The following is a 10,110-nucleotide window of genomic DNA, read 5'->3' on the forward strand; positions in this document are numbered from 1 at the left end:
TTTCAAAGAACTCCTCGACAGAATAGGAGTGACTCATGAGGAAACCCTTCAGTTTCGATTTGAAAGCGCATGGATTACTGCTAAGATTTTTGAATTTGAGTGGCAGCTTATTGAAAACGGATGCAGCAGTATACTGCACACCTTTTTGCACAAGAGTTAAGGAAGTCCAATCCAAATGGAGGTTTGATTTCTGCCGAGTATTAACCGAGTGAAAGCTGCTTATTCTTGGGAATAAACTGATAATGGTAACAAGAAACGACAATAAGGAATATACATATTGAGAGGCCAATGTCAAAATACCCAGACTCATGAACAGAGGTTGACAAGAGGTTTGTGAACTCACACCACTTATTGCCCGAACCGCCCATTTCTGAGCCAAAAATTTCCTTCTAGAATGGGAAGAATTACCCCAAAACATAATACCATTTGACATAAGTGAATGAAAATAAGCAAAGTAGACTAATTTACATGTCGAAGTATCACTCACTTTTGATACCGTTCGAATAGTAAAAATGGCAGTATTAAGTCTTTGAACGAGATCCTGAATGTGGGCTTTCCACGACAGCTTACTATCTATCTGAACACCTAGAAATTTGAACTGTTCAGTTTCATGAATCATATGCCCGTTCTGTGAGATTAAAATGTCAGGTTTTGTTGAACTGTGTGTTAGAAACTGTAAAAACTCCTATCATTTACATACCCACTGATGGTGTGTATGTGTACAAAATTACAGTGATATCAGACCATGTCTTCTAAGTGCTTCACTTTTTTGTCAGCACATTGTCCTTCACCATCATCTGGCATATGTTACAGTCAATCACCCCTACTCCTGCATGCTTCACCCTACAGTAGATATGCCTCACAGCTCTGGCCTATACCCCCACATTTACATCCTGTATATCATAGACATTCCCAAACCATCACCCCTCTCCTTATACAAACAAATCATCCGTCTGACTAACATAGTAAAGTAATACCCATCTCCTTACCATCCAACACAAAGCCCAAAATCCAACTACTAATCTTATATGTCATACATGGGATCTGCATCCTTCTACCATTACCTTCTACCATTACCCATCCTTCTACCATTCCTCATTTACCCCATTCTAACTTATGCTGTAATTGCCTGGATCTCCATTTACCCTAAATTCTACAAATCCATTGAAATTCTGGAATGATATGCATGTTGCCTTGCTATCCACATCCATTTATCTTCCCCAACTCCCAACCTACACCAACTCATCCTTTTTCCACACCTTCTCTTCTTGGAGCACCTTGGGACCCAATAAATCACAAAACTCAGTCCAACCACCCAACATCATATCCACTAATCACCAATCCAGGTATCCTGCTGTGCCACTATATTCATATGTCACATACCATGTACCTTCAGGCTTTATATGTCCTTTGTAACAGGAACTTCAACCAACTTCCAATACCCAATGATGAAATACACCCTTCTTTCCTGCTCTAGACACAACACTCTACCTCACATCGGCCTCCCCCTGCCTTACCCTCTATCACTCTTAGGCACTACCTGCAGGGATACATGTCACACTTGCCATTGCATCTGCATCATTAACATGATAATTTTCATGCACCACTGTCATCATCATTAACATTATCATCATTGATTATGTTTTAACAGTAATATAAAATCATCTAAAAAGTTTTTAAAATCATAAAAATTGTCCATCAATGTGTTCTTTAAAACTCATTAATTTCATTTATTTTTACATATTTATTAAGTATGTATTAAGTATGTATAACCCTTTCATGGGGAACTGAAATAACAATAAAGGAAAAACATAAAGAAAGATATTATTCCCATGGCCAATCCACACAATGACAAGGACTAATGTATGAGGATGATACCACCCACAACACCTTTAGTGACTACAACAGCTGCAAACAACCTGACATCACTTATGAACGTGATGATATGGTCAGTTAAAACATACATCTTCATCATCAGTAGCATAATGACTGCAAGAGCCAATTGTAGCAATGACACTATTTCTGGCCACCAGAAATACATTGTCGTCTGCACTAACAGCAACAACAATGTCATCACCAGCAGCAGGAGCCATACCACTGCCATCAACACCAATAGCTCCAGCACCTTCAACCACTACTCTTCCAGGTTAATATTCCTTCCCCCTACAATCCCACAGCCTCTGTTCTAAACTCATAATACCTAAACAGAGCAACATCTAAAAAATAACTAACTAAATAAAAAAGTTATTCAGGACCCAATCGCCTTTTCCTTTTTGTTAAGCAGATGACCCTATATTTCTGAATCCCCAGATTCTTTTCATTAGCCCAGAAAATTTATACGAAGCTGTAAGTTCATCAACTGAACCTACAAAAAGTCCGTATCATCATAAAGGCACCTTGCCTCAAAATAATCTGTTCTTTACGATGAAATTCATCCATTACAACTCTCAGTAAATCTGCACTGAAACAACGATTGCCACCAGTCCCCTCACCCACCCTAACAGCAGTCATTAAAGGGATGGATGTAAACGATATAGATGAAGAAATAGCAACTGAAATTAACTTTATTACATTACATCCAACATCACTGACAACCAGACAAAAAATGAAGTCATGATACAGTACAGAAGGAGCTGCATAGAATTATCAAAAGCAATGCCACAGGCATCAGGGCCAGTTTCAGAACATGTTTGCACGCAACCAACATAGCATTTGTCACCCCTTCCCACCCCTTTTCCCCTAGCACCCAGATTAGTTGCTTCTTCTCATTTAGGTTTTTTGTTAGACCTTAAAAAATAAATCTAAGTCTAGTGATCATGGAGATGGGTTATTTTTTCTTCTAAAGCATGATCTACAGCAGTGTTTCTCTGTAACAGAAATGAATTTCTGAATTTTATTCCAATGCTAAATATTAAAAGAAGGAACATTTCGTTTCCATTTAAATTAATTCCTGAGATTTTTAACCATAGGGCGCATGTATGTATAAAGTCCAAGAACCACAAATAAAATTGTTTTGCACTGTTCCATAGTGTTTCATGATTCCTAGCCCATACCTATTCCTTCATTATTGCTTGAGCTGACACAGTTATAAATTGTGTTGTCATATGTCTAAGTGAGCATCAGTAATATAAAATAAACAGTGAACTAGATGAGAAAAAGTTTATGATCTTTGCAAGAAACTGACCCATATCACAAGCTAACACCACAATCCCACAATGGACCATTGCCTACGAGATATTGGTAATCGAATGAGTGGTTGGCTAGGATAGGGTTGATAGAAGATATAGAGAAGATCCAACGGAGAGCAGCGCGCTTCATTACAGGATCATTTAGTAATCGCGAAAGCGTTACGGAGATGATAGATAAACTCCAGTGGAAGACTCTGCAGGAGAGACGCTCAGTAGCCCGGTACGGGCTTTTGTCAAAGTTTCGAGAACATACCTTCACCAAAGAGTCAAGCAGTATATTGCTCCCTCCTACGTATATCTTGTGAAGAGACCATGAGGATAAAATCAGAGAGATTAGAGCCCACACAGAGGCATACCGACAATCCTTCTTTCCACGAACAATACGAGACTGGAATAGAAGGGAGAACCGATAGAGGTACTCAAGGTACCCTCCGCCACACACCGTCAGGTGGCTTGCGGAGTATGGATGTAGATGTAGATGTAGATCTAATTCAAGTGCACTGTTTAATGCATTGAGTGGTTCATTACTGTGGGGCAACACTTGTCCATGGAAACAGAGTGATATACTGAAATTTAATTTAATTTGTGTAATTGAACAATGTTTTAGCTTTAGCTCATATTATGGAAGTTTAGTTTTTCATTTTTTAAGTAAACTAAGATTAAACTGAGAGTTTACTCATACATATTTGTCTTGGTAACATAAAGACAGTCATTACTTATATGTGAACGAAGTGTACCACATGCCCACTTATGTTATGAAAAATGGTGCACCCACTCAAAGGTTAAAGGCCTTTAGTGAAAATGGAAACAACTACTATATTGTTCCAGCTTCAAGAAAAATATGCTATCTATTAAACTGCATATAAAATACCTGTTACTATTTTAGTTTCATAATGGAAATTTTTAATTCGATAATTTATAAATTATTTCACTTTCTGTCAGAAAGAATGGGACAGAAATTCAAAAACTATCATCTAATTTTATACTGACAAGTCAGACATTAGACACTGTTTAATTGGCTAAGTTGTACGTTACATGCAAAAAAAAAAAAAAAAAAAAAAAAAAAAAAAAAAAAAAAAAAAAAAAAAAAAAAAAATAAAGTTACATTTTAGGAAATTTCACAAAAGTAGTTGAAAATTAATAAACATTATTAAACATTATTTGGATGTGGATTTGACAGCTGGTGACAGTACCTATTTAAACTTATATACCCACCACTGAAACTGTGTTCAATGAAAATATTTGCACCAAGCTTAGAGTGAAACAACATTTATTATTTATATATCTATAAACATTATAATAAAATTTTGTTATTATATATGCAGTGTTGATCATAATTAACAGTGAAAACTCACCCATGTGGATGTTTGTGATAACAGAAACAAAAACATTACACTTAACATGGGTCCATAAATGAACCATATGTGACATACTTGAAAATGTGTGGTTATGTGTCCCCATTGGAGAAGAATGAAAATGTCATATTTGAAGATTATATAAACTCTTCAGGATGAGTAACAGTAGGCAGTTAATATCTACAGAGTATATAACAAGATTTTCATTTCTCTCAAATATCTGTGAACTCGAAGCTGTTCAAATGTATAATGCTGCAGAAACTTAGAGCCATCTACAATTCTGACACAGAGAAAAGTTTTGGTGAAGTATGTATACATTTTAAAAGACATCTGTTGTCTATGAAGAAAGAAGGTGGTGGCAAGTTGTCTTCTCACCCATATCTCTGTATAATGTTGATTTTAAAGAAAATGGTGGTGTCTATCAAAATGTGTACACAGCACTCAAGATCTACAACTGTAGTACAGCAACAAATTGTTCAGCTGAAAGTTCCTTTTTTGTTTTAAAATGGATTAAGAACTACCTACAGACAACACAAGATCAAGAATGACTGGTCAAACTTAGAGTACTAGCCACAGAATCAGGCATAACAGTCAGTCTGGATTTTCAGGAAGTGATAAATGAATTCACAAATATAAAAATGAGGAAGAACTCATTTCTCTAAGTTTGCTAGTTAAATCGTATTATATCACATATTTGGAACTGACAAAATTTCATGTTTAAGTGAAGTAATTTTGGTATTGGGCATTAAATTGTTATGATTTTCTTTGTATTTGTAGCATATATTGTGTCCAAGTTTGATGATTCTGTGGTAATTTTTCAGCAAAAATGGGTATTGAATCCTACGAGCTATGTTATTATTTTTGAACATTTAACTTTCACATGTGCTTTGTGTTATTTGTTATTTAAATATTTCAATAAAGTTTAGAATTGATTACACAGCTTTATTGTTGGTAGTCCATAAATGAATAGTAATGCTGAAGTTTAGGAATGGGGGTTGTAAAATAAATTACTGCACAGGGGTGTCACACATCCTCAATACAGCCCTACTCATCAGTATGTGATTGCAGCGACAGGTGATGAGTCCCAAGGAACCTGCACCTAGTGGAGAAATATCAGACTTCGAGGGGGTGGAAAAAGGAAGAAAAATAGGAGTAAACATCCTATAGAAAGTGTATGGTGCTGTTCACATTTAGAAGGTATACAGTATTAGTAGTGTTATGTAGTGTTAAAATCATAATGAGATGCTTCCCATTTACCCCAAATGTGTTAGCTGATTCTTGATCAAAAATTAATATTTACATATCATCATGCATTATTTTTTATTCAGAAAACCGGGAGACATCCTACATATGCTCTCATAATGATGGTCACTGGAACAAATAGTAACAATCCTTGATATTTATTGCCACAAATCCTGTGAGATAGCTACAAGATTGGAAAAAAAAAAAAAAAAAAAAACACCTCCGAATTTAATACTACAGCATGTTATGCCTAACACTACTGCTGCTTCTATTTGACAAAGAGATGATGACAAATCATACTGCATTTCAGTGAATCATGGGGGCCCCACACCTCATCCCGAACCATGGTGGGCCAGAGAACATGTACAAATTAATAGATAACATCAGAACAAAAATTATTTTTACTCCTCACAAGTGCAATGATGAACAACTTGTCATGTATATTTTGCTAGTTAATCAGTGAACACTTTGTTTGAACATACATGTGGTTGCCAATTTTGACAGACCTTTAACCCTTTAACTGCTCTGGACGTGTTAACGAGCCCACCTTTGGACCTGCCCCTGTGTGCTCTGAACATGTTTATGTGTGCTACCAGTCCTTCTACCTGGTACTCTGTGTATACGCGTAGACACATTCAGAGTACCAGGCAGAAGGACTGGTGGCACACGTAAACACGTCCAGAGCACACAGGGTCAGGTACAAAGGTGGGCGCGTTAACACGTCCATAGCAGTTAAAGGGTTAAATACCTCCCATGACATAGTACAAATGTGACACAGAATACTGTGAAAATGTAGTGTGTTGTTCATGTAAACAGAGGGTAACTGTGTGATGAATGCATGGCAACAGAATTTCAGCTGGTTAAAACAAGTAGCTCATGTAATGACACACAGATGATATGAGAGAAGTCCCTATGAGAATATTGTGATTCACAGTCAGATGCCTTAGACAGATTAGAGAAAATACCAAGTGGTGCTATTTACCAGCACTATTTTGTTATTTAATGCTTATAAAATTTGAAGAGTAAACATGTAACTGGCACTCTCAGTAGAGCAACCTTCTGAAATCCAAACTGAGATTTGCTGAGGATATTATTGTTGCTCAGGTGAGATACTACTCTAGAATATACCACCTTTTCAAAAATTTTGAAGAAGATGTCAGCAGTGAAACAGGTCAGTAGTTATTGACATTTCTCCTGTCATGTTTCTTAAAGAGGGGTTCAACAATGGCATATTTCAGTCTCTCTGGAAAAAGTTAGTGATGCCAGATGTATTTCATATAAGACAGTGCTTATTACATGGGTGCAAATTTTTGGTACTCTATTGAAAACACCATCAAAATCAGATGAGCTTTTATTTTTGAGAGAACATTTAATTTTCTTAATTTCAAAAGGAGAATTTGGTGGTACATTAATATGACTAAATATTATGATAGTTGCTTTTTGAACATACTGTTGTGGTTTTTCTCTTGAACTGTTTGTCCCTATAATTTCTACTACATTAAAGAAATGATGATTAAATATATTTGCTACCTGTGACTCATCAATTAGAGCCCTTCCATTTAACTGTATAGTGATGTTAGCCTGTTCTTTGGCTGGTCTCCTTTCTCTTGTTTCACTACATTCCACACAGCTTCAAGTCTGTTGTCAGAATTACTGATTTCAGACATAATGTGCATATTCCTTGATTTTTAATAACTTGTCTTAGTAATTCTGAGTAATTTTTTTTAGTGAGCAACTACTGTAGGATATCTACTTGTTCTTGTCAACAGATTCATTTCCTGTTTTCTTTCAAGATTCTTTAATTCCTCAAGTTATCCCACGATTTTGTACATGGTTATTTAATATCCTTTCTGGCTAGCTTACGTGGAAAGCTATTGTCTAATAATGATATTAAGTTATCATGGAACAGATTAAATAAAGCACTGTTGGTTTGTTTCCACCATACTGGGTTTTTAATAGTGCACTGTGATTGACTGGAGATAAGGTGGGGAGGGGAAATTTGTATTAAGTTCCTATGGGACCAAACTGCTGAGGTCATCAGTCCCTAGGCTTACATACTATTTAATCTAACTTAAACTAACTTACGCTAAGGACCACACATGCACCCATGCCCAGGGGAGGACTTGAACCTCCAACGGGAGGGGGGGGGGGGAGCATGTGGCATCTGGGGAGAGGGGGAGGGTTTTTAATTTCTCACTAGCACAAGTGCGCTATTTTCTAGTACTGTGCTCTTACTGAGTGGAAAGAGGAGAGAAAATGGGTATAAAGCACACAATTTGTCTGTTTCCATCATCTTGAACTTTTAATACTGTGCTGTGATTGGCTGTAAATAGGAAGGGGGGATGTAAAAAGGGGAGGAGGGTGTGGGAGGATGTTTATCATTTCTAATTATTTATTTATTGATGTTATTGATAGATGGTGTCATGAGTTCAGAGTCATCAATGACAATCCATGATCATGCGATGATCACATGATGACCGTGAAGGTCATTTCTCAGTAAAGGACAGAGGTCATTACCTTATGCAAAAGTTGGCTCACTTTGCACTTTTCAAGGTCATTTAAGTGCTAAGTGGATTAGGACACACATAACCACACTATTGGTAGCTGTGTGTCCTGTTTCTTCATGAACTCTGCTGTTATATTCAGACACTATACAGGGTGTCCCATTTATCTTGACCACCCTAAATAACTGTTTGTAAAGATGAAAATTACAAAATGTTTCAAGCAAATGTTCTTTAGCCATCAATGGGACATCAATCAGCATGATTGCCTTCATTGTAGCTTTGTTTTTTACAAAAATATGAACAGCAGTATGACTTTTTTAAATGGCACCCTGTATTTTTTATTCGGTAATTCATTTCCTCTCCTAAAGACCTATTCAAAAGTGTATCACAGTGTACCATTCACTGAAACACAATGTCATTAATTACATAACACAACACTGACTTTGAGCCCTGGACCACAAACTTGTCCACTTGCTGGAGTTGTTAGAAATCAATTGAAAACCAAGTAAAAACAACACAAAATTGACTTTGACTTTCCTGTACCATTTCCCAGGAGTAGAATATTCAAAGGTGCTCAAAGTGGTGACCCTGGACACTGATACACTGGTGCACTCATTGAATTAAAGAATTATTTACTGCTTCCTCTGTTGCCTGCTGAAGAGAATTACAAGCAAGCATGATACATTTCTGCATGTCCTCTGGAGTTGTTGGAGTATCACAACAGACAATGTCTTTAGTGCATCCCCAAATTAAAAAGTCCAGAGGATTTAAATCAGGAGACCTAGCAGGCCAAGTAACTGTTCCTCCTTGACCAATCCCTCTATGTTTTATGGTAATTGTTGGAGATAAATAACGCCGATTGGACATTGTGTTTTTAGAGGTCAGATGAGTTTGCCTATAGAAGTAATTTTGAAGTGCAAAGGAGATACAACTTGTAATCACAATTATCAAGAATAAAAAAGGTTTCCTCATATGAAAAAAGGTAAATATTGTCTATGAACTTTTATTCAATGCTGGATCCCCGGACCTTCATAAAAACTATTAGTGTATTTAGCAATAAAGTGCATAGTGATTTCTTCATGAATTAACAATACTGGGCAAATCTGCTACTATCACGGTCCAAACAACACTAAATATTTCACTGTCAGCTTGTGTGTTCAAGACGTTCCTTAAGTGACCAGTTTGTTAGTCATGATATATCATACTGCCACTGTTGTTCAACCTTCTCATTCTGAGAGAGCTTTCCAGAAGATCTTACGGCGACTGTGAATATTTTTGCTGTCAAGAGAGAGGGAGTCTTCATCATGAGTTGTAGCAGTTTTCTCCGACCACCAACTCATCCTGTACTTAACCCGTTCTCTCTTCACAGCAGCCACCAAGAAAACATAATTATATATAGTAAAAAAAAATTTTTCACAGATTTTTATCTTACACAGGTAAATTTTTTTAGAAAGTATGCATCTAAAGAAAGACTCAAAAGACAGTTTAAATCCAGTACCTGTCTTATCTGTGTCAAAGTCAAAGAGCAATTTAAGTAATTAATTTTTTCTTTATGACATAGTATTTTCATTTTAATGTGGAGGCCATGTGTGGGATATGCCATCAGATAGGGCATTTGCCAACTGTTTGTGACAGTCAGTGGTCCACAATCCAGTTGTCAGACACCCCAATGTTTTCCCTGGACTCTGGGGCTGTCTTTGCCACCCCATGTATGCCACCCTGGCATATTTTGCTGCCATTGGTAGCATATAGGTGACCAGTCAAACTTCGAGTAGACATGGGAGTACTGGAGGGTCTCATTAATTCAGGCATGTGCAAGCA

Source organism: Schistocerca piceifrons, chromosome X (assembly GCF_021461385.2).
Source record: "Schistocerca piceifrons isolate TAMUIC-IGC-003096 chromosome X, iqSchPice1.1, whole genome shotgun sequence".
NCBI lineage: Eukaryota > Metazoa > Arthropoda > Insecta > Orthoptera > Acrididae > Schistocerca > Schistocerca piceifrons.